This window comes from Crocodylus siamensis, chromosome 5 (genome assembly GCF_052110815.1).
Source record: "Crocodylus siamensis isolate JL-2025a chromosome 5, ASM5211081v1, whole genome shotgun sequence".
NCBI classification, from domain to species: Eukaryota; Metazoa; Chordata; order Crocodylia; family Crocodylidae; genus Crocodylus; species Crocodylus siamensis.
In genome coordinates this window covers 98,385,258-98,411,406 of record NC_143399.1, presented here as the reverse complement: position 1 = coordinate 98,411,406, position 26,149 = coordinate 98,385,258, and the positions used below count along the sequence as shown (strand labels likewise).

Genomic DNA, 26,149 nt, shown 5'->3' with positions numbered 1-26,149 from the left:
CATGGAGGGCCCAGGAGTGGGCCAAGCCCCAGCACTACATGAGGCAGCCCAGGCCTCCATCCCCTAACAGAAGGTTGCACACAACGGTTCCCAGGGCCCCCAGTGGGTGGTGGCCCAAGGGGAGCCATCGGCCCTGAAGGCTTCACAAATGAGCAGTGGGATGAAGGAGGTGCTGACCACCCATGGGATCCCCTCCAGAGCCATGAGTTACCTGGGAAAAAGGGTCTTTTCCACAGGAGTGAAAACACCCCAGCCAGCCCCTTCCTAGTGCATTATTTTGGGTGGTGTCCCTGCCAGGGCCTCAAGGCAAGAGCACTGGGGGAATTTCTGCCCCCACACTCCTTACTGGTTTCTGGAGTGCAGCTAATGCTCCAGGATCAGCCTGAGGCCCTGGGGGCTTAAAGAGTTAAGTTTAGACTAAGCTGATGCATCTTACATTTTGTAATATTGTGCCTTATATTTTGTGTATTTCTATATTTGTGAATTGGTAGTTTAAAGGAGTCTATAACCCTGCCTGGGGGATCCACTGGGACCCCTTGCTATTACTTACCTATGTTTACCTGTCACTTACCTGAAACCCCAGTGGTGGTAAACCATTATAGAGAATGAGGTTTATAGTTATATATCAGAATATATACTTACATACCTGTACATATGTTTATATTTGTTTATCTTTTACCCACTTATGTAAATAATAATACATTTGTATATAGATAAGTTCCAGATTGTCCTGGCCTGGCTTCTTTGGGACAGAGGGAAACTGTGAGTAGTCTGCATTTTCATTCACAGTACACCTGCCAGCTAAAACTCCCCTTCAATTGGAAAAGGGAATACATACCCATGTATACTCGAGCTACAGAGGAAAGGAAACAATGATACCAAAGTTGTGTAGGCTGGCACAGTCCAATACACTTTTGCTTTTCAAGGTCAGTTAAGAATGGATAATCTTGTGCTCGCCTAAGACACTAGATAAGAATTTCAGAAGGAAATTATGTAAAGAAAGCATCTAAGTGAATCCTCATTTCCATCTTGACTTACTCATATCCTGTCGTAGGAGAAGAAAACTCCTAACAATCTCAAGGAGAATGATTGCAAGTACTTTACTAGTGGTTGGACTCAAAAAATCTTGGACACAGATTCCCTAATGGAATAAAAGGGAAAAAAACAGAAAAATACAATTCCACTTCCAACTTACAGACTGGGATAGAACAGATGTCACATTTATCCTAGTCTAAGCCATTTTATTCCAAGACAAAGTGAAACTATACAGTCCATGTCCCCTGCCTTGGATAAATCCTAAAAAAGTTTCTGGGGTAAGATGTAGTAACAACATATCCTGGGATATTGCAAAATCCAGCTGGAGTTATTTCTAGAATGCATCATTGAATCAAAGGGTGAAAAAGCAACACTGAATTCAGGTGTTCATTGAACCTAATTACAAGGGTGATGTATGTAAACACATCACCAACTTGTCCAAGGACAAACAGTGTCTGGCCCTACCCTTTATTTTCTCTCCCTTGGCTAGCAGCTCTGAAACAGAACTCCTTTTTCTCAAGTAGAGTACTTCATGCACCAATAGGGACACAAGCATGAGTAAAGATGGACTGAAGTTCTGTTATTGGTTAAAATGGCTTTATGACAAAGTAGAGTTTGACCCAAAAAAATCGTTTTTAGTTTTAGCCTACATGACTAGGTTAAAACTAAACCTTACAAGAAAAGCTTTAAAAAATCTTTTTGCTTGCTAATTTTCAAACTAACTAGTTTATACTTGCAAGGAAAACTAAGTAGAGTATATTATCAGGTTTCTGTGAGGAGTATGGTGAATGGACAAGCCAATTTTGATACACAGAATCACAGAAATTAAGGTTAAAAGGGACCTCAGGAGGTCATCTAGTCTAACCCCCTGCTCAGAGCAGGAGCATGCCTTCCTTCCAATCATGACAGACTGAAGTATATGCCAAAGATAGTAACAGTTTGTCATAGACAGCTTACTTACTGAGCATTTCAAAGTTAGATGTTACTCTCAAAAGTCTATCACTCAGCTGTTGATGGTACTATCATAAAAACTTGTGTATGAACTTTGGAAATGACAAGTTTATAGGCTTCTTTCTCCACCTGGAACTATATTTTGTATTGGCACTAAGTGTCAGAAAATACTGAGGTTTCTCTCTCCAGCAATACAGGCTATTTATGAAGCTCAGTCAACTGGTATTGTGGAATTGATGGAAAAATTCAGTGTGTAGCCAATGCAGATTTCTTTTCAAAGTGCTATAATAAAGAAGTTGTTTGCTCTCTGAATCCTGGAGATTGTCAAGACAAAATTTATCCTATAATACCAACTTTCAAACTACAGTGATCTATTCTCAATTCTTAAAGGGTTCTGCAATATTTTTCAAAAAATATCTAAAAAGTAACATTTCTAACAGCACAATTAAAGAAAAGAGAGAAAGCTTTGATTCATTATAAGGCATCATGTAATTTTGACAATTAAGACAAACATTTCACATGGCTGTGGTTATTTCTCTGTGATTGCTAGGAACTAGACAATGGCTATAAGTGCTAGGAAGTAGCTATTAGCCCTTGCTAAACTTTCTCTCCCTGCCACAACGACTTAACTGGAAAAAATAAATGTTTAAAAGAAAAATACTTTGTAGAAACACTTATTATTCCTCTTTGTTATTTGTGTGTTAAATGACTTTTGTCCTGAGTTACCTTAAGCCTTGGGGACAGCCAGCTCTCTGGGATCAGGGCAAAAGAAAAATACTCTTACTCTGCTTTGTTTCTATTTGGTATGCAAATTATTTTGCATAAATGACACTACTTGCTTCTAGCCTCTTCAAATGGCAAAAATTAAATAAAATAAAATTTAAAAATAGTTAGGATTCCTAGCCATGCATTCCTTCCATTTCACAGGTGGAAACTAAAAATTCCTGTTGGTTTTCTGCGGTTTGGGGCTCTTGAAGGAAGAGGAACCAGTCAAATTTCTACTTCATAATATGGTATGCACATGATTTTGTTTCTCTGACATGAAATGCGTCAGCAAACACAGGAGGAATGAAATCATATTGATTATTTGAATTTAAAATGTGTTTAATTGATGAGATCACACTAATTATATAAATGTCCTAAGTCTTTATCTAATCAATATAACAAAAATTACTTTAAACAGCTTCAGAGAAGAAAAGCAATATAGAATAATACACAGAAACATGACAATTGCCCTACACTCCTCTCCAAACAACAAAACCTAGGAACAAATTCATCATTTTGAAAAGCAGAAACACATGGATTGTAACATCTGTTTCATGGAAAATGATATATTTCTGTACCTAAGTGACTGACCGTTCCCATACCAAGAGCATCCCCCTTCAAATATTCCTCCTTCCATCCCACTTAACTCCTTCAAATCAAGCTGTAACCAGAAAAGTATAAGAAGAACAGTGTGGTCACAACCCTCGACACCTTTTTACCACCCACTACCTCTTTGGAGTAACTATTTTTAGAACATTCTCTATGTTGGAAACTTTTTTTCACATATGAAAAGTGCATATTTAGTGCACTAGTGGCCAATGGAGCCAAACAGCCTGTCCAGAGACCAATTTAGTGCCACTAGCAGGTATCTCAGAGGAAAGTGGAAGAATCTCAAGAGTAAGCTGTTATGGAATAACCTGATCCTGGAGAAACTTTTACTGAAACCTTTCTGAAATCTGATACCTTGTGATCTTAGGCATGAGAACTTGTATCCCTTCCCAATACCTTGAGCTTCTCTTTTTAATCCTCTCTTTTGTATTCATGGTTGTTTTTGTTATATATGGCACAATGGCCCATGTGCCTCCATTACTGGTTTCTCATACAATACAATACAATACAATACAATACAATAAATGTAACTACGGTACCCTTAAAAAAAGTACATTTTTTGTTAAGGATGGAAAATATGCTTCTATTGTAAGAGGTTAATGCTGTTTAACATTCTAACACCACAACCAGCAGAGAGGAAAAGGGTCATTAAACATCATTGTAGCAGGATTCAAAAGATCGTGTACTGTTTGTCAAAAGGTTGATCTCTTATACCAACTTAGAGGGTGTGATAGGCCCCTTGACAACAGACAATTGTTAGCACAGGTCCAGGTTTAGAAGAAAGATCCAACCTTCCTGCTGAGCAGTTTATCCCCCTTCAGGGTTATAAAGGCCTGAAGAATGACAAGAAACAATTAAAAAGTAAGAAATGGAAGCCAGTAATGTGCTGTCTTTCCTTCTAGAGGCCTCTGGCAACCTGCAATACACTTCAGAGAGCTCAGGCAAATCACTTACACTCAAAGACACATGTAGAAGCTGTGGCCCCCTTCTACTCAGGAGACTCAGACTCACTGTGATCATGTGAACAGTCTTTGCCCTCAGCCACACTCCTCTACAGGCATGACATATCTTGTAGGTATCACAGAGTAGGGCTTAAGCCCAGAGATGATCTTAACCCCTTTTTATATAAGACAGGGTTTGCATAACCTGTCTGAATGATATCAACAAGTACAGGAGTACGGCATACAAGTGAAAAAAAAGAGGGGAAGAAATGGCTAAAAGCTGTTCTGTGTTGAACAAGATCCCAAGGTGTGCTCATAGGTATTGAATATCTGCAAGAAAAGAAATCTCCAGGTGCAAAGCATCAAAAGTCTAAGAAAAATAGCCAGAGTGAAGAGGGGTGAGAAGACAGCAGATGCTGCAATATTTATTTTGGAATTTTATTTCAGTTGATTGTTATATCTGATAGTTAAAAACCAAAGTCCAAAAATATATTTCTTACCCTTTAACTTAATATACATGAAGACAAAAAAAAAAATCCAGTTTGCATTATATTGAATATGATAAGGAATAGGAAATACTGTGTTGTAAAAATGAAAGTCCAAGATTTTAAGGCTCATGATATAAAATCTATCTTACAGCACAATTGCACTCTGAAGAGCTAAAATGTGGAGTTCCTCATTGTGTGCATTTTATTGACGTTATAGATTCCCAGCTTCCAACTTCATGACTAGGGACAGACATTACACATAAGACAGTTTAAGTGTTCATAAACTGGTTTAAACCTGTAACAGAACAGATGTTCAGTGTGCCTAAACCAGTTTGAGAATGGCTGAAACCAGTTTAAGATAAACTTGGTTGAATGTAGTATCAGACTTAACTGATTTGTGTCAAACTGTTTTATGCAATGTCTGTCCCAGATCTTTTGCTGGTTTAAGATAAACTAGATACCCTCAGCACCCTAGCATGCTCTCTGGGCTGGGCGAGGCTCTCAGCTCCACAGCAGGACTACCCCCCGCTTCCTGCCCACAGTTCTGGTAGAGATTGCAGACTGCTTCCCTCCTTCCTGCTAAGCAGGATTTCCCCCCTCTCCTCTGCCTTGCTGAGAGGTATCTGTGTATTAGCTAGAAGACCACATGTTGGCTATGGTCCATGCTGAGTCACAGGTAGAATCAACAATTTCATAGATTTCATAGACATTAGGGCTAGAAGGGACCTCGGGAAATCATCGAGTCCAGCCCCCTGCCCAAAGGGCAGGAAGTCAGCTGGGGTCATAGGATCCCAGCAAGATAAGCATCCAATTTACTCTTGAAGGTAAGTTGGCTGGTAATGTCCCTCTGTTGTTTTCTTAATGGAGTGATAAACACCGAGTTAGGGGTGATAAACACTGTTATTAATTTCCTTCTGAGCTAATCAGAGCATCCTGCTGGGGCCTGTGTGTAAGGGAAAGGAGGGCTGCTCTAGTGCCCCACAGCTTCTAGCCTGTGCCACTGCAGGCATGTGCCTGCATTTCTTGGGTGTCTCTGGAGTTACAAAGTGATTTAGCCTAGCCAGGTTAGATTAGCCTGCAAAGATTGAATCAATTTAGGCTCAGGCTTTTTAAATATCTGTCCCTAGCCAATATGTTCAACTTAAGATTTCATAGTAAAGCTGTGTTGTTTTCTCTTGCATATCACCACCCTCAGTAAATTGTTTCCAGACGTTGTCCTGGATGACACGTGTATACCACATTTCAACATATTTACCCTGGTACAATGGTTTAGAACCAAAACAATTAATTTGAATAAAAATAGAATAGATTTCATATCAGATATGTCTGAGCTCTGCAGAATTCAGATGAACATTTTTCTTCTCGATCAGACGATCTAAGTGGTGCTGGAAAAAAGAAGTCTCACATTTGGAGAAACTTGTTGTGTGGATTTCAAATTGGAACAACTTTTCATTTACCATATTCACTCATGTACCACACACAGCTTTTCCCCAGAAAATTAGCCTTCTAAAATTAGGGTGAGTGTCTTAAGAAGAGGAAGTTGATTTCTGCACCAGAACAAAAGCAAAAGGATGCTGTATTGGTGGCTGGGGCTTGGCTTCTCTCTGTGGTCACAAAGAGGGAAAGGCAGAGGACAGTTTGCAGCATCACAGCTAGTTTTAACCCTCTCACTGCTGCTGCTGAATTGGCAGTAACTTTTGGCTAAACAGCTGACTTCTTCCACCTCAGCAGGAGCTGTAACAGACTTCAAACTGTAGTTTTGGCTTAGCAGCAACAGTCAGTTTTCACCCATGTGGTCAGGATCCCAGGTTCAGCCATGACTCTGGAATTTTTTTTAATCCATTCTGCTTCCCCAAAACAAGGTGTGTATCTTATTCCGGTGCATGTGACATGCAAGATAATTTGGTATTTAAAATTTATAATTTATTGATCATTTTTGCAACACCAAGATAAGTTTATTTTTCTTTCTTTTCTATTTAGGAACACAAAAAAGGAAGGAACCTCCTAATGTCATCAGGTCAGTCTACTGTGACCACAAATATCTGAATAGTAAATATTTAACTGGAAGGATCCACAATCTCCACACTAACTTTCTTCACACACCACAGCAACTAAACACCCAACAACAAACAAAATAGCTCCTACCACATGTGGGAGAAAGAAAGCAGGAGGGCCACAATAGTACCACTAACATCTTTTTCCTATTCCCATTTTGCCAATACAAAAAAGAAGCCGGGGGGGGAACAGGGTAGTGGAGGAAAACAATCAGTATAAGAGAAAGGGCAGCAACATTTAAAAATGAAAAATTTCCCCAATTTTTCATGTAGAAAGGCAAAATGAAATAGAACTTCAGTTCAAAAACTTTTTTTCAGGAAAAAACGTGTTAAAATACAAAATGGAAAAACCATGTTTTGTCCCCCCCAAAATTGACTCTCTAGATCAGACTTTCAAAGTGTGCAAAAATAGATGACCATTAAGTAAGGGTCATCTATATGCTGCCATTTTTCAAGTGTAAAGCTGTCTTTGTTTCTCTTTTCTACCTCTAAGTGCTCAGTTTCTCAACCTTAATGAGACACTCATGCTATTTTTTGGATATAATATTTTAGATGCATCACAAAGAGTGACAAAGCAATTACAAATACTAAATGTAAATGTGTTCTATATTTGAAGGCACAGAAATCTAAGGGTTAGAACATCATGAAAGAGCCAGATAATAGATAAGTCATAAGAAATGGAAAGATCCTGGACTCTTTTATCTTACGGCTGCCAAGTTACATTCAGCCCAGGTCTACAGCAAACAAAAACATTACCAGGAAACTCCTATTAAGTAGATAATATTAAATTCATGGTGGTCTCAAACCATTCTTTTATTGTATTTGAACACATATCAAAAGATCACCACTGCATTGTTAGGAGTCTTATCAGAGAAGATGAATAGTGGAAGGAGAATCAAACTGACCTCCCAACTCATCACTTAAGAGGGACCTCTCTGAACAAGGCTGGCACTGACTTTCATGCTGTTCTATTGTTAAAATATTAGTTTTCATAGTGCATGCAAGCCCAAGGACAGGTCCACAAAAAACATCACCTTTACTCCTTAATTCTTCTCTGTCCCTCATTTTGCCTTCTCCCACAATGTTTTTATACACTGTAATCATATATACTTTCAGACTGGCTACACTGAACAAAACAAGCTTTTAGTCTCTCATATGATAGATGCTCTATTTCCCTGATCATTCTAGTAGCCCTGATCCAGTTTGAATTCATCTTTATCAATGAGACAACCTACCTTTAGGAAATGCACGTTGGATTTTATCTCATTTTCCTCCATGATTTTCCCCACCATTTGTTCAAGGTCTCATTTAAGTCCATGAAAAACCAGAGGACCAAATTTGCAGTATTGAAAGCAGTAGACATTATTCATGAACATTAAACTCATTACTATTGCAGGGCACTAAGGTGCCTGCTCCTGTAAAAGCAGAAATTACCTGGGGAGAGAGCCCAAAGAACCAGACAGGAGCCCAGGTGCAGGTTACCATGGCAACACGCTAATGAGCAAATTAGCCTGCACCTGCACCTCATCAGCTGGCCAGAAGAGGCAGAGCCCTGGGCTAGGACTAGGGAGTTCAGTTCCCTGCTAACAGCTAAAGGGGAAGGAGCTTCTGGGGAAGAATGGCCTAGAGATGCTACAACCATCTGATATGCTGTTCTTAGGACTAATGAGGTACCCTTGCCTGGGGCTGAACATGAACAAGCCTGAGACAAGGGGGAGAATGCACCCCAACAGGTAGATGAGAGCTCTCCTGGGAAAAGAGAGAATGTTGGGACTGTTTTGTGTCAGGGCTCAGTTTGAAAGACCATGAATATAGTGAAGGAGGGGAAAGTCCCCCGAGAGGGTAGGGTAGGAGGACATTGCTGATCTTAGAAGGAAAGAAGCTTGTCCGACTAAAATTTAAACCCTACCAAGGTGGGCTAATGTGGGTGGACTACCTGTGGTGGGGTAACTGCCATCAAATCCCACATGGTGCATCCTTGGGTAAAAGGCAAGCAGGAGGTGCCTGAAAACCTCCACCTTCATGTTCCAGAGTTGTTGGGTGCCAAGAGCGAGAACATGAGAAGCCTAAAATGAAGGATATGAGGGACAACCCGCCCTGGTGAGTTCGGGTCTTAGGCAGAGAAGTGTGTTGCAGGGCACTAAGGTGCCTGCTCCTGTAAGAGCAGAAATTGCCTGGGGAGAGAGCCCAAAGATCCAGACGGGAGCCCAGGCACAGGTTATCATGGCAACAAGCTAAGGAGAAAATTAGCCTGCACCTGCACCTGGTCAGCTGGCCGGAAGAGGCAGGGCCCTGGCCCCATATAAACCCCAGGGCTGAGACTAGAGAATTCAGTTCCCTGCCAGGAGCTGAAAGGGAAGGAGCCTCCAGGGAGGAATGGCTCAGAGATGCTGCAACTACCTGATATGCTGCTCTTAGGACTAATGAGGTACCCTTGCCTACTAGATACTTAGTGCCTGGGAAGGCATTGGATTCTTTTAAAAGGGGCAGAGCACACCCTGAACACTGGTGATATGTTATAGCCCAGGGGGTCATGTTTTGTTTGCTGTTTGATTAAAACCTGTGGGCTGAGGCTATTGGGGAAGGAGGAGGCCTTATTGGGGACCCCCTACAATATGGGAAGACCCAGCGCCAACATGGATGCAGTGTTCAGGGTGAGCAGACCCTAGTGCCAGGGGGGTGCAGTTGTGGAGATTGGACTAAGCTGCAACTCAGGGAGACAACATTGGTATGACATCTGCGAGACTTGGGGTGTGGTAAAGGGGTGGTATGGTATTTAGCCCATAAGGCAGAGGGTCCTGGGAGGCACCCATTTTGAGCAGGATCCAAAATAGGATCCAATAACTCATGAGGTTCAGTGGGGTCCAGCAGGATTGTGTCCAGACAGTAAGATCAAGGGCAGCCTCCTTATGTTATATTACAAGCAAAGACATGACAGCTGAGAGAGGGTGCCTGTTGGGCCAGACTGACACTGTCAAGGGGACCTAGGGATATCATGGCCATCCCTGAAGACCTTATCCTATGACAATTACATATTAGGAAAAAAGTCAAGTTACACACCTTCTCATTCTAATAATTTGTACTGACAACCTTACCAATAACACTTTGCCTAAAACCAGCATTTTAAATATGCAGCACAATTTTCAGAACAAATTAAACTGTTGATGAATTGGGATGCATATTTAAAAATCAGACTGTCTCCTGAGACTTCCAGTACTACTCTGTATTAAATCATCTATATTCAAAGCACCACAAGCCAGATAAATTTCACAATCTTCTGGGGGGAATGCTAGAAAATACAGAAAAGCAGAAAAAATAGTTAAGTAAATATTCTAATGTTAGTCTGGTATTCATGAAACTCATTTTGTCTGAGTCGGAGGTCTAGTTTTTGTGACTACCTGGCAACTTTAAAAAGTTATTATTTATTTTTGCTAAACTATCATGTTTCAGATCAAATGCAACAGAAGTATGCCAAATTCATTGTCTTCTTCCCAGTGATAGCAGCAACATCCACAAATTTGGCTTGCTGCAGCCATTGTGGGATAAACAGATAGGGAACTGGCTACTGCCTGCTTATGTTTGCGATGTCCTTCTGACAAGGATTTCTTGCATTTGCACATTCAGTAAACAGAGCGAAGGAAATACCATCCAAAATGTTGCTTTCAGCAGGATACAACTGGATTTCTGCATCACAAGGGGGAGCTCTAATATACTGATGAGCAGGCTCTATCAACAAGAAAATTCAACATTCCTTTTGGAAAGGAATATAAAAAAGGTAACAGCATATGATATGTTAATACTGAGAGCTTCAATAAACTTTTCTCAAAATCCAAACTTAATATTTATTGGTGCCTGTACACTCCATGGGTTTTAATTCTCATTAAATTAAATGTTTATTTTGGAGCATTGCACCAGTGTTTGCACACACTAGGTTTTCAAATGAATTTAACTTCAGTCCCTGACTGGTCGGTGCCACAGGGGAGTGGGACCATCCAGCACTGCCCCCCCCCCCCCCACTAGTCTATATCTGTGCCCTGCCACACAGCTGTGGGAGAAGGGAGCCAGCAAACTGCACGGTGGGGGGGGGGAGCAGAAGCAACTTCAAAAGCAAAAGCAATTTAAAGGGGTGAACTGCAAAAATGTTTCAGCACCATCTGGTGGACAAAGAGGCTCATTACATGGCTTTGAGTGCCTTTGTGTTTCCATATAGCCAAAGAGTAAACTAAGTCCAAGGAGTTTTAGTTTAATGCACCAGACATACTTTTAAAGCATCCAGAAATCCCACTCATGCAAACAGTCATGCAGTTGCAGTGTAAGAAAGAGCAAAAAATGTTGTGCATACAAAGGCCTGATAAGCTTTATAAACATACATATAAAGTTAAGACTTTTCTTTGAAACACAAATAGCACAATACAGCCTTTACTTCAACAGGAGAGTACCACTTAGCAAGGACTACTTCTCTTACTGAAATAATCCCCAAGATTAAATGTATAAAATCTGAGAGAGGCCCTAAATAAATGGCAGACAAAACAAGTTACTTGTAGGGTAAATTAGCATGCCTAATTAAGAACATTCTACAGTTGATTTTCACTGTTGTTTGAAATACCAGTACTAAAATGTATGTTAGGTTTGACCCAACAGTCGGATGAGAATTTTGATGTCATTCAGAAAATATTTATCTCTTTGTGCCCCTGCACTCAGGTAAAAGAAAAAGGATCAAACAGGGAAAAATGCCATGCTCCATAGAGAGGCACTGCTCAGGACAGAATCAACTACTGTGCTGTAGTAGGCCCTGCCAGAAGTTCTGACCTCACAAGATTTCCAGACCATTTTGTACATTTGAACTTTAGCAAGTTCATTAGTGCTCCAGATAAAACCACCAACCCCTCCCCGCCATGCGCGCACACATACGCACACACAAAAGCTGAGCTTTGACAGCCTTTATTGTTTTCTTCTCCTCCATCACTAACATAGGATACATCTGTGCCATTTAAGCCTGGCCCCTTGGCATGTGCAGTTAGACCACCCAAGGGAAGCTCCCAAAAGCAGTGCTCCCCAGGGAAGCATCATTGCTTGGACAAGCACCAAAAAGAAGACAACACTATACTTTTGAGGGGCACACAGTTAGTAGCCCCCATACGGATGAAAGCGTAGGATTCCATTCCTTCCCAATTGCCATATGTCATGGAAAGAAAACTAGTTTTCCTAACTAGTGCAAAAATCTATCCTGTGTTCCTGATGTGTAGTCTTTCAAGAGCCCTGTTTATTCTTTAATACTCTCATTCTTCATAACTATCCATTTTAAAACAATCAGAGAGAACATTGTGGAATTATTCAGTTTTCATGGAGTACAGTATGTATATCCATCAATCCCATGCCACAGACGCTAAAATGCTCATTACAAACAGAGCAAATCTTGTATATACACAATAGAAAAGGTCATATTTAAACTCAGCATGGTACAAGGATGACAGACAACTTATACATTTAAAACAGTACTTTTTTAATTAAAAGAAGTAAAGTAAATGCCATTTCTCCCCACCCATCCCAGTTCTCCCATAACCAAAATATTCTACACACTTTGCCAAATCAGGTATTCTAAGGAACAATGCAGTTAATATTTCTGAAATGTGGCTTTAAAAAAGCACTATAATAATACACAAAAAATGTCAAAGTTGTTTGCTATTTGTTTCCCTGTCCTCAGCAAAGCTAGAGATGCTTAAAACAGATTTGAAGTTTCCATCAGAATTTTCCCCCAAATTCAGCTATAAAATTCTGAGAACTTATGGGGGGTGTCACAGTTCTTTGAGAGGAAGAGAAATAATTCCCATTTTCTACCATCAGGAGGTCAGGAAAATGGACCTTACGCTGACCGGCTGAGAGCCATGAGGCTCTTTAGCCTGGAAAAGCGCAGGCTCAGGGGTGATCTGGTGGCCACCTATAAGTTTATCAGGTGTGTTCACCAGTATCTGGGGGAACGTTTGTTCACCGGAGCTCCCCAAGGGATGACAAGATCGAACGGTTATAAACTACTGCAAGACCATTTTGGGCTGGACATAAGGAAGAATTTCTTTACTGTCCAAGCCTCCAAGGTCTTGAACAGCCTGCATATTATTAGAAATAAATGATCATTAATTCAATTCTTCACCTAAAAATGGAATAATTTTTCAGTGTTATGTAGGTTTTATACTAAGTTTAAAAGACCAGAATATCACAACTTGTGTAAATGAATAACTCTATTTACTATAGTGGAACTGCACTGATTTACACTAGGTGACATTCCTGTCCTAGATGTCTAATTCTATTCTCACGAAAATCAGCAGAAAAGAGACATTTAAGAGGAGGGTAGCTGCTAGGAGACTGCACCTTCTTCCTACTTTAGGTAGGTAAGGGAAGGGAAATGAATGGGCAACTCCTTGAAGAGCACTAGACACTATGAATGTAGCACAGCTGGGAGACAATGAAAAACAACACTAAAAAGAACACATTTGGCTCCATGGGGATATAAGGGGGAGCAGGAATTAAGCTGTGACTCCCAGAATGTCCTAATTTGGTATCTTAACTCATGAGCTAATATTAGTCAAACTAAAGAGACTTGATTTCTCCATTCATCTTCTGCCAAGTTCTAGGAGGGTGACACTGATTAATTCTACTTTTCTGCAATGACCTTAGGCTTCCTATGTTTTCAGCTTCAGCAAAGGAGGAGCTATCCAAGCTACTGTGGTTCATTAAAAGTCCTAAAATGTCTATACTTCCCTAGGTCTGCTCTGAGCACAAGGCTGTTAAAAACCATTCTGAAGGGTTTTTACATCAGCTTATTGTAAAGCTTTTGAGGAGCTAACATTCTTAGGTTTTACTAATGAGGAAATGAGGAAAAAAACCACATACTTCAACTTCATAACCTTTGCCTTTTTATTAGAAACATGCCATTTTTCTTGAGAAATTCAGAGTCTTGTCTAAACAATGTATGACAGGAAAATGTTTTACAGTCCATTTTTAATTATATGCACTTCAAGGAGGATTATTATACTATATCTCCCATCCCCATTCACAAACATTTATGGGAAGTAAAGCAAAATCCAGCAGGAGAAAAAGAGCTCTTTTTTCTTCTCAGCAAGAGAGAGGAGGCTAATAATTAATAAAATACATTCTGCTAATATTAAAAAGTTTCAGTTTTGTTCTTGCTTTAAACTCCCCAAGACCAAATTTATCGTTACAACCTTGTGTGAAGCATGCATTTAGTTTTGATTGCGGTACTTCGAACTGATAGAAATTTCATTTCACCCCTTTTTCTCCCCTTCTAGTTTGCTCATAAGAACCTGTTTGTGCCGATTATTCTAGAGCTTAGGGCATGTCTCTTGATAAATTTCCTTTTTAAGATGTGTTCTGAATGATGTTTTCTGACACACCAACTATACATTGTCTTTTCAATTGTGTATGGCTTGAAAGCCTTACAGCTCTGCCATTAGGCACCCAATAAAACCAGAGTTCATTGAAAGTTCATGCTGTCTTCTAAGCTTTCTGAAGCCTCAACTGCAAAAAAAAGTCAAGTAAAACAAACCTCATTTTGATATGTACATGCCTTACCAAGTAACCACAGGTTATTATCATAATCATCAACCCTCTACTTACCCCCTGCTGCTTGTGAAATTCATTTATTACATTTTGTTCAATTTTAGTTTATATGTTCTTTGGGAAAGGACCTATCCCTTGGGTTGGCTTCTGAGGTGTCTGGTAGGCCTGTGCGAAGCAGCTAGTATTCACTTCAGATTCGGCCAGTTTGGGGGACAGTGATTCAATTTGGTGATTCGAATCACTGTCCTGAAATTGATTCAACTGAATCAGCTGAATCTTTGACTTGGACAGGCCTCATCCCCCACCTACTCTCAATGGCTGCCCTACCTGGCCCCAGCTCCTGGCTCCTTGAAAAAAACATGCTCCCATACACCAGCTCCTGCCCAGTAGGGTGTGATTCCTGCTGCCCCCCACTGCCTCACACCATGTGGGGGTCTCTGTCACAAGCCCCCTGATCTCTGCCCATTCTCCCAGCCCCCCTATGGCCACAGTAAGGTATCTACCCTTGTGTTACTGTACAGTAACTAATCAGGCATAAATTTGATACTCAAATGATGCAGGTATCAAATTTACACTCAAATTGATGCAAGTTGCCATATTTACTGCACTTGAAGTAAAGCAATGGAAATGTAGGTATGTACAGTCACATGGCCGATTAATCATTTTCAAAACACTCTGCAAAAGACACTAAAATCCTGGGGGCATGAAAACCAACCTGATGTAGGCCATCCTGAGTTAATCCTTTATTCAAAAACTATCTTGTATGTGAACTGCTATGGAGTTAGATAGCCAGGTTGTCAGGAAACTGATTAGATGTCTCCCTGGGTACTACCTGAACTCTGCTGAAATCAAATTATCTTTCTGAAATGATTCAGTTGACCAAAAAAAAAATCTCAAATTTCCCAGTCAGCTCTACCTGAAAAAACTGTGGACTCTAGTAGTATATCTGTATGGCTGAGGCCCCTGCCAGATGTACAGATAAAGGTGCTATATGATCTGGTGTGTGATCTACATGTCACACTTGCTGACATGCCACACATGCATGGCAAGAGACATGACTGTGGAGTTGAATATCAGATCCCAACATGTCTTATTGCCAGTGCAGGAGGAGCCTGAGATTGCAATCCTAGGCTCCCCCTACACCAGCAAGTACCATGTTCCCATGGATGGAAGTCATCAGTTTATTCAGGCTCCCAGCTATGGAAGTGCACCTGCAGCTGACAGCCCCACCAGCTGATGAGTCTCCCCACCAGGGGGTGCAGCTCGCCACATATTCCATTAATGATGTGATAGGAATCAGCCACAAAGTTATTCTACATTGTTTTATGATGCCATTAATTCTTTATGATGCCATTAATTGTTTTTACATGTGGCCAGGTTACAACTGGATTAACTGGTTAATCACATTTTAAGTGTAAAAAGCGGCAGGGCTCTGAGAGACTACCTTGCAAAACCAGAAATGCTTTAGCCATGTTCATGTACCTCTCTATGTGTATCAGTAAGCTGTGGCTTTTGCAGAGCTTAAGAGCTAAGGCAAATGGAGTGGGCATACTGTTTCTTAGTACCATGCTACCTTATGCCATATAGACATTCCCAATAAAAGCACCAGTCACTGTGATGGGCATCCCTGGGTCTATTTTTTTTTCTTTATAGTAATGTGAAACTTGTCTTACCCAAATATCTGGAAGTTAGTACTTTTGCACATGTGTGAGTAGCATTTTCCACAGTTCTGTGTGGTAAAGCACGTTGGACATTTTCATAGTTTCTAGGGTCGGAAGGGACCTGAGCAGATCATCTAGTCCGACCCCCCTTTTCATGGCAGAAAAGAAATTTGAGATTTTTTTTTTTTGGTCAACTGAATCATTTCAGAAAGATAATTTGACCCCAGGATTTTAGTGTCTTTTGCAGAGTGTTTTGAAAATGGTTGATCGGCCATGTGACTGTACATACCTACATTTCCATTGCTTTACTTCAAGTGCAGTAAATATGGCAACTTGCATCAATTTGAGTGTAAATTTGATACCTGCATCATTTGAGTATCAAATTTATGCCTGATTAGTTACTGTACAGTAACACAAGGGTAGATACTTACTGTGGCCATAGGGGGGCTGGGAGAATGGGCAGAGATCAGGGGGCTTGTGAAAAGTAAGCTCGGGGGGGATGGGTCCATGGGGAGAACAGAGGGCAAGTGGAATCCATGGGAGTTTCATAGTTTCTAGGGTCAGAAGGGACCTGAGCAGATCATCTAGTCCGACCCCCCGCCATGGCAGGAAAGAATACTGGGATGAAAAGACCCCAGCAAGGTGTTCATCTAACCTCCTCTTAAACACCCCCAGGGTAGAAGCCTGCACCACTTCTCTTGGAAGTTGGTTCCAGACCATAGCTGCCCTGACTGTGAAGTAGCACCTCCTGATATCTAACCTAAACCTACCCTCTGCCAGCTTGTGACCGTCACTCCTGGTGGTACTCGGGGGAACAGTGACTCCCCCAATGCCTGCTGATCCCCCCTGACTAGTTTATAACAGGCCACAAGATCCCCCCTCAGCCTTCTCTTTTGGAGGCTGAACAGGTTCAGGTCCCGTAGCCTCTCCTCATAGGGCCTGCCCTGCTGTCCCCTGATCATGAGAGTGGCCCTCCCCTGGACCCGCTCCATGCTGTCGACATCCCTCTTGAAGTGTGGCGCCCAGAACTGGATGCAGTACTCCAGCTGCGGCCTGACCAGTGCCGCATAGAGGGGGAGAATCACCTCTTTGGACCTGCTCGAGATGCATCTCTGGATGTATGACAAGGTGCGGTTGGCCTTCCTAACTGCCTCTCCACATTGCCGGCCCATGTTCATCTTGGAGTCAATTATGACTCCAAGATCCTTTTCCGCCTCCATGCTGACAAGAGGGGAGTTCCCCAACCTATAGGTATGGTGCCAGTTGTTCCTCCCGAGGTGCATCACCTTGCACTTGTCTGTGCTGAATCCCATCCTATTCTCATCCGCCCACCCTTGTAACCTGTCTAGGTCTGATTTTAGCCTGTTGCTTCCTTCTAGCATGCCCACATCCCCCCACATCTTAGTGTCATCAGCAAATTTGAACAGGGTGCTTTTTACCCCTCGTCCAAATCACTGATGAAGATGTTGAACAGTGCGGGCCCGAGGACCGAGCCCTGCGGAACCCCACTGCCCACGTCCTTCCAGGTTGAGAAGGACCCATCTACTACCACCCTCTGGGTGCGGCCCACCAGCCAGTTGGTGACCCATTTGACTGTGTGGGTGTCTACACCACAGCCCCCCAGTTTCTTAATGAGAATGGGGTGAGAGACAGTGTCAAAAGCCTTCCGGAAGTCGAGGACAACTATGTCCACTGCTATCCCTGCATCTAAAGATCTGGTGATCTGATCGTAAAAGGCCAGGTTGGTCTGACAGGACCTGCCACTGATGAACCCGTGTTGGTTGCCCCTAAGCATGCAGTCCCCTGCTGGCCCCTTGTGGATGTGTGCCAGCATAATTTTCTCAAACAGCTTGCCTAGGATCGAGGTAAGACTAACTGGCCTATAGTTTCCCGGGTCCTCCTTCCTGCCTTTTTTGAAGATGAGAACCACGTTGGCCCTCTTCCAGTCCTCCGGCACCACTCCTGAGCACCACGAGTGCTTGTAAAGCCGTGCCAGGGATCTTGCAATGACCTCAGCCAATTCCTTTAGAACTCTAGGGTGGAGATCATCCAGACCGGCTGACTTGAATACGTCCAGCCCCTCCAGAAGCTCCCTAACTAAATCCTCACTAACCCATGGCCCAGGTGTGCCTCCCCCGGGGCCCGAGGGAGGTGGCTGTTCTGGTCCCTACTTAGGAAGACGGAGGCAAAGAAATTGTTAAACATGTTAGCTTTGCCGTCTGGTGTGACGACCAAATTTCCCAACGCGTCCTGCAAGGGCCCCACATTACCCGGGATCTTCTTTTTACCCCCTATGTATTTAAAAAAGGACTTCTTATTGTCCTTAATCTGGGAAGCTAGTCCCAGTTCCATCTCTGCCTTGCCTTCCTAACTACCCCCCTACATCCCTAAGCAACTGCAGTATAGTCATCCCTGGTGATGACCCCTTCTTTTCCTTGGGTGTAAGCCTCCTTTTTAGCAAGGAGACATTCCCAGATGCTTTTGGTGAGCCACGGAGGCTTGTGTGCTCTCCTGCTCCCTTTGATCCTGGTTGGGATTACCTTCCTTTGGGCTTGGAGGATCGTCTCCTTAAGGAGCGACCACTCTCCTTGGACACCTGGCTCCTCCCCCCTCTCCGGGACTTCAGTGCTTCTCCAACTATCCTCCTTAGCTCGCTGAAGTTTGCCCTCCTAAAATCTAGGGCCGCTGCCTTACTGCATGCCTTTTGAAATTGATGCCACATTTTTTTGAAGTTAGATAAGGGTGGGCAAGTAAAGCAATTGTTCCACATATTGTTCACGAGATTCCAAGCATCTATAGCTTTGAGAAAAAGAACTATTTAGTGGTTACCTTGAAAACCTTCAGAGATCTCCAAAGTATTATCTGCTAGGCTTCAAATATAGAGTGAAATGTATAGAAGCAGTTTCAGCACAGTAATTATAAAATAAATTCAGTACATGACTTTCAACTGATTATAGGCACAGACAGAATTGACATTTTTGAGTGTGATCTGGCCCCTAAAAGTGCTCTACAGGCATGTCATAACACAATGCACAGCTGTAGAGTGCTATTTAAATGCCTGAGCACACAAAGAAGTAACCCTTGTTAAACTGAGTAGTAAATGAAGGTGCTCTAAATTAGAACACATTAAGGAACTTGAATACAGTTCCCTATGAGGGTTGTGTCAAGGCTCTGGTCTGCTAAGGAGGAGACAGTCTTCTCTTTATGCAGGCAGTCAGCAGGTATGGGTGCTCCAGGCAGCTCCCTCCTCCCCCCAACAAGCTGCCCTCACACTGATCCCCCACACAGGGGAATGAATCCAGGTGGGCTCTTGGCCAGCAGGCAGGGGAGGGGGAGCAGCTAGACTGAGTGGGCTGACTGGCTTTCATAGCAGGCTACAATGCCCCCTTCTTCCTGGCCTTGGTCAGTGCAGGACGGCACCCAGCCCCCACCATCAAGCACCTAACATTTGTTAGTTTCAATGGTTCTGTAACTTTAAGTGCTTTGTGTAAAGCACAAAAAGTTAGTGTGATCAAGGTGCCCTTCTGTAACTTCTGTAAGCACTGTATGGGGATGTCCACAGATCCAGGCATGTGCGTTTGCAGCAACTCAAATAGCAGCACCATATATTTGTGCTAGGGATTTGTGCCTCAGCACACATGCCTGAACGTGCACATTGCTGTGGGACAAATTGTGCCACTTGGAGCAAAAGGACCCTGCCCAGCTCCTCCCAGATCTTCATCCAGGGGATGCTAGAGCCAGCAGTATAAAAATCTGCTCTGGTGAGAAGCTCAGGGATCTTTTGAGGCCTAGCCAGTTGGTATCTGGAATATGAGTGACTGGTGTCTCAAGTCAGGGGGGGCACATGCAACTGGAGGGGTCCCCAGTGGCTGATCCCACTGACCAGGGGGGTCCCCTGGTGGCCAATTGCGCTGGTGGGGGGGTTCCCTTGTGGCCAATCTCACTCACCAAAAAAGCAGCCACACCACTTCCAGAAGTCCTGCAGTCACTTCCAGAAGCAGCATGGGCACTTTTGCTGGCAGCCCTGCTCCCTGGACAGTGCTTGCAGGGCGGGGGGGGGCGGGCAGGCACTGGTACTCCTGCCTGCCACCCTGCCTGCTGGCTAAACAGGGAGCACAGCCTGACAGGGTGTGCACCAGTGCTGTCAGGGGTGCACATGCCTCCCGTGCACCCCCTATATGTTGCCACTGATCTGGGAATACTAGACCCTTTTGCCAGCTGAACTGTTGAAATAGCCCTAACCTAGAGTGGCCCCTTCACTCTCTACCCACTGCAGAAATCTGGCAGTAAGGGTTGCTGCCTGGCTGTGACCTGTTGCTGCTTGTAATAGTAACTACGATCCTAGGCAAGCTGTTTGAGAAAATTATGCTGGCACACATCCAGGAGGGGCCAGCAGGGGACTACATGCTTAGGGGCAACCAACATGGGTTCATCAGTGGCAGGTCCTGTCAGACCAACGTGGTGGCCTTTTACGATCAGATCACCAGATCTTTAGATGCAGGGATAGCAGTGGACATAGTTGTCCTCGACTTCCGGAAGGCTTTTGACACTGTCTCTCTCACCCCATTCTCATTAAGAAACTGGGGGGCTGTGGTGTAGACACCCACACAGTCAAATGGGTCGCCAACTGGCTGGTGGGCCGCACCCAGAGGGTGGTAGTAGATGGGTCCTTCTCAACCTGGAAGGACGTGGGCAGTGGGGTTCCTCAGGGCTCTGTCCTCAGGCCCACACTGTTCAACATCTTCATCAGCGATTTGGATGAGGGGGTAAAAAGCACCCTGTTCAAATTTGCTGATGACACTAAGATGTGGGGGGATGTGGGCACATTGGAAGGATGCAACAGGCTACAATCAGACCTAGACAGGTTACAAGGGTGGGCAGATGAGAATAGGATGGGTTTCAACACAGACAAGTGCAAGGTGAGGAACCTCGGGAGGAACAACCGGCACCATACCTACAGGTTGGGGAACTCCCCTCTTGTCAGCACGGAGGTGGAAAGGGATCTAGGGGTCATCATTGACTCCAAGATGAACATTGGCCAGCAGTGTGGAGAGGCAGTTAGGAAGGCCAACCGCACCTTGGCATGCATCCACAGATGCATCTCGAGCAGGTCCAAGGAGATGATCCTCCCCCTCTATGCGGCACTGGTCAGGCTGCAACTGGAGTATTGCGTCCAGTTCTGGGCGCCACACTTCAAGAGGGATGTCGACAGCATGGAGCGGGTCCAGGGGAGGGCCACTCGTATGATCAGGGGACAGCAGGGCAGGCCCTATGAGGAGAGGCTACGGGACCTGAACCTGTTCAGCCTCCAAAAGAGAAGGCTGAGGGGGGATCTTGTGGCCTGTTATAAACTAGTCAGGGGGGATCAGCAGGCATTGGGGGAGTCACTGTTTCCCCGAGCACCACCAGGAGTGACCAGGAATAACGGTCACAAGCTGGCAGAGGGTAGGTTTAGGTTAGATATCAGGAGGCACTACTTCACGGTCAGGGTGGCTAGGGTCTGGAACCAGCTATCAAGAGAAGTGGTGCAGGCTTCTACCCTGGGGGTGTTTAAGAGGAGGTTAGATGAACATCTTGCTGGGGTCATTTGACCCCAGTGTTCTTTCCTGCCATGGCAGGGGGTCGGACTAGATGATCTGCTCAGGTCCCTTCCTACCCTAGAAACTATGAAACTATGAAAAAGGTGCATATTCACTCTAATCATTCCTAACATTTCTATTTCCACAAATATTCTGGTGAATGAAATATGTGAGTGAATAAGCAAATACAGAAAATTATTAAAAATACAGGCAGTGCCCAAGGCTAGGTTTATTTACAATACTTTTTTATTGTTTTCGTCTGAAGTGAAACTATAAGCAGCTGATCTTATCTGTATAACTTGCAGGCTATGTATCCCAGTTTCCATAATGCATGGTGCTAATGATATCAATAACAAAAGTCTGAATAATATTGCTTTTTACCACCTCTATGTCCCTTGTGTTATATTTAATATTTTGTTTGCGTTGCAGGCAGAATCCAAGTAGATATAGAAAAACTCTTAAAAATGCCTCGAGCAAAGTACGGCAATTATGATAGCTAGGAATGTAAGTTAACAAATATCTTTAAAAAAAGACAAACCAAAAATGGCTTTCATCTATAAGTCACAGAGGCCATTGATTCATAGCATGAAGATAAATGGATATTAGTTTATTCTATGTATGTGCTGTCTTCTGTATAGAGACCATTTATTATAAGTATTACACACACACAAAAATGCATGACTCTTCAATAGAATCACACTTCATGTAATTAGTTAATAATTGTCTGGATAGCCAATCTCATTATATAATTAATTCCAGCAAAATTGATTTAATTATATTTGTCTCAATATTCAATTCCATAATTTATTATTCCAAAATTAAAGTGTAATACTATTCTCTACAAACCAGCCATTAGAAAAAATTATGCCATTGCTTAAAGTGCTGAGTACTTCAAAAGCCATCAATCAACAAGAAAGGCTTTTACACTCTCAGTGATTATAATGAATCACAATACCAGCAGAACTCCACATTTATTGCAAGAAAAATAGATCCACAATAAAAAAAAATTAAGAAGAGTTTGCATAGTTTCAGGCTGGATCAGAAAGTGTTGCTAAATTTAATGTATAAAATCAAATGATATAGCCTAAAATTCAAATTAGTTCACCTGATAATTTTTCACTCTAACAGCATACTGAAAGACTTCAAGAGAAACATTCTGATGTCTTAGGTTGTGGCTATGCAGCATAAAGCAAAACATCTTTGTTTACCATGCTATCTGCAAAAGTTTGATGAGCAAAACTGTTTGGGATGGCAAAGGATCTTGTTGACTGGGGTTGTTTGCATGCTCTTCCAGAGCTGAACATTTCCTGTTGGAAAGCAGGATAAATGTCAGTGGCAGAGCCTGTTTTCAAGGCTGCACATCCCTCCCAAGCTTTTTCTGCTTGAGATTTTTTTACTGTCTTTTAACTCAGGTACTGGGACATATATATCTCCCAATGTACAAATTAAATTGACAGTTAGGCCCATACCTTCTTTGCTTGGTGAAAAGACAGAAGTGCTGAAAATATTGCTAGAAACAGTTGTCAGTATCTCCCCAAGAATAGCTGCCAGTTTCCATAAAGAAATTAATGTCCCACTCTTGGACTAGGAGCCTTCCCCTGAGAAGCTAAAAGCCTTGCCAGTTGCCATCTGCCTCAGTTGTAGAGTCTAGTAAAAGATGGTTAGAAAAGGCTGCTGTGACACAACCTTGACAACATCCAACATGCTCAATTCTCTTTGACCTTTTAAATTTTGTTGTTGACTCTGGTTTAATACAGACATGGCAGGGCTATGTAGTGATACTCTTGTCAGTGGACAAAGGACAACTGGCTGTTGGTACTTTTGTTTTTAAATCTGTCACCTGCCTTATTACTGGTTAGGCCAATGCTCAGGATCTCAATATTGCGCTGTTAGACAGGAGGGCATGGTATACAACTGCACATGCTACCAGCTCAGGCACATACACATCCAAACCAGTCTAGGCACATGAATACCTATCATCAATTCAAGCACAAACGCTATACACCCCAAGAGTTAGACACAGATCACTAATTCATATATCATGCACGCAATGCCGTATATACACATATACACACACTAGCAACTCGGATGCACACACGTTCAAAAAAACTAGGTTCATGGACACCTATCACCAGTTTAAACCCATACTCGCTAAACACACCAAATTTAGACAGAATCAGTTACCAACACCTGCACATCCAATACACATATGTGGATTAATAATTCATATTCCACATATATAGATATCAGTGTGTGTGTGTGTATTCACTAATTCACACACATACCACCCACTTATGCATACATACAGGTGAGTTCCTAAATTGGGTGTCGAGATGTATGTATGTGCATGTATATATGTGTTTGGTGTACTTGGGATACCTGGGGAAAGATTAAGCTAAGAAAGTAGAAGTGTAGGGAGTGAAAGTTGCTGGGAGTGAAAGTCACCAGGACTGGAAATAGAACTGATACACAAGATGGGCATGGGCTGAAGAACTAAGGCTTGGGGAGTAGCTTTAGGTTAATTGATCTTAATTGATTAAAAGTCAACAACCAAAGTCTACAGAACAGGAGAGTGATACCAGCACGGAGGCTAGGACTGGAGCCAGAACTACAGGGGAGCTGAAAAGGTAGGTGGGGAGAGGGAAAATGGGACTAAGGGAACATATGGGTGTTAAAGTTGGGTTCTGGGTGTGGGGAGTCAGAGAATGGCTCTGGGGCAGCTAGAGAAGTTCCAGAGAGTGACATTAGGCTCCAGCTGCCGGAGAAAGGCTCCAGCACAGCCACGAGGAGCTGGGGAGCTGTGGGGGAGAGGGGGAGGATGACTACAGAAGGTGTGGGGGAAGTCTGAAAACAGAGAGACAGAGAGCAGAAAAATCACAGGAAAAAACAGCAGGAGAGACTGAAAGGCAACAGGACAGTGGGAAAGCAGAGAAAGGCAGCAGAAAGTCATAGGGAAGAGACTTTCCTGCCATCCTCCTGTAGATGGCACGGGAGGCTGAAAGGCAGCAGGGACAGCATGAAAGGAAGGAGAGGCTGCAGAAAAGGGGAGATGGAATTAGGGGAGATCAGGAAACTAGCAGAGAGGCGGGGCTGGAGCTGAAAGCGAGAGAATGAGGCTGGAATTTAAGATGGGGAAGGGACTGGGATTCAGTAAAACAGGACCCAACTCAGGGTTGCAAATGACAGTGGTTTTATTGAAAAGAGGAGATGGAGGCACAATGTCTTATTGGTTCCCTTGCACCCACCCACCCAATGGCATCAGGGGTTAGAGAGGCTTGGTGCAGGGCCTGAAGTCCCCTGAAGTCCAGGAGGAGAGCGAGTGAGACAGAGAGTCCAAATTGTAGGAGGCGTGCAGGTAATATCTACCTATCCCAGGCTGGAAAGGGATCCTTCTCCAGTAGGTTTTGTCCAGAGGCAGGTCGCCGGCAGGGTCTCTGGGTGGATAAGTGATGTGACATGGTGCTGGTCCAGATGGAGAGGGAGTCCCATTGGGTCTGTCTTCATTGCCCCTTTTTTTTAGGGGCAGCCCTTGTGTGACCCTAGTGACAGGAGGCATGCCCAGGCAAGGGTCAGCCCCTGGCATACTGAGCATGCCTGCTCCATGCAGGGATGTGCAGTTTTGGGTGTCCGTAATGGTGAGAGTTGCTGGTTCTGCAGGGTCTTTTGTTTTTCAAATACTGGGTTCTTGTCTCTGTTCCTGAGTGAGGTCTGTGGTTCCTGGATGAATCAATGCGAGGTGATGGCCTAGTTGTTACAGGCCATTCAGTGGAGGCCTGCTACCATTGTATTTCAATCATTTCCAATCAGACTCATTTATTTGGGAACCAGTTTACATGGGAGGGATACGTGACTCATACAGTTGCGAAACAGAAGATCCCCAGGCAGAGGACACAAGATGGAGACTTCACATGACTTTGGTTCACTTACAAACACAGGCCTAAACCATACAATATCCATTTGAAACGATAAAAATCAATAAAAAAATGATTAATAATACAATATACAACAATGGATATCCAAAACCAAGAACTTGCTACCAAAATAAAAATGTTAAAGCTTATCCTAAGTCTGAGCTCACTTACCTATAGGGAATAGAGAGGGAGAGAAAAAGTCAGACGTGGTTGGGGAAGGGGGAGGGAATGCATTTTAAAAAGAAAAGAAAAATTGGGGGTTTTGCTACAGTATGTTCATATGTTCCCAGGATGCAATCTACTTAGCCATATGATCATAGATTGGGTCCCAATTGTGTAAACATTCAGTGATCCCAGGAGCAGATAAGGAACATGATTTAAGCAAGTCAGAGTTTCTGGAGGGGTGGGCGAGATCAGGGGGAGTGGGAGGATGATGGGTCTCTGACAGACTTCAGAAGCTAAAAATATCCTGGTTAGTGTGCGGAGTTTGGGGGGGCAGGAGCATAGGAAAAAGTGCAAGCCAAGGGCTGGGGAAAGCAGCTTAGCTTTCCCAGACCTGAACATGTACAGGCTGCAATCT

General features: G+C 43.2%; 1 long non-coding RNA gene across 1 annotated transcript; it reads left to right on the top strand.

Annotated features, from left to right (window-relative positions):
* Nucleotides 1–2,893: 2,893 nt before the first annotated feature.
* Nucleotides 2,894–10,654, top strand: LOC149864429 (uncharacterized). Its single transcript, XR_016442741.1, has 3 exons — nucleotides 2,894–2,999; nucleotides 6,770–6,806; nucleotides 10,468–10,654. It is a non-coding gene; the product is annotated as an uncharacterized LOC149864429 (long non-coding RNA).
* The last annotated feature ends 15,495 nt before the right edge of the window (nucleotides 10,655–26,149 follow it).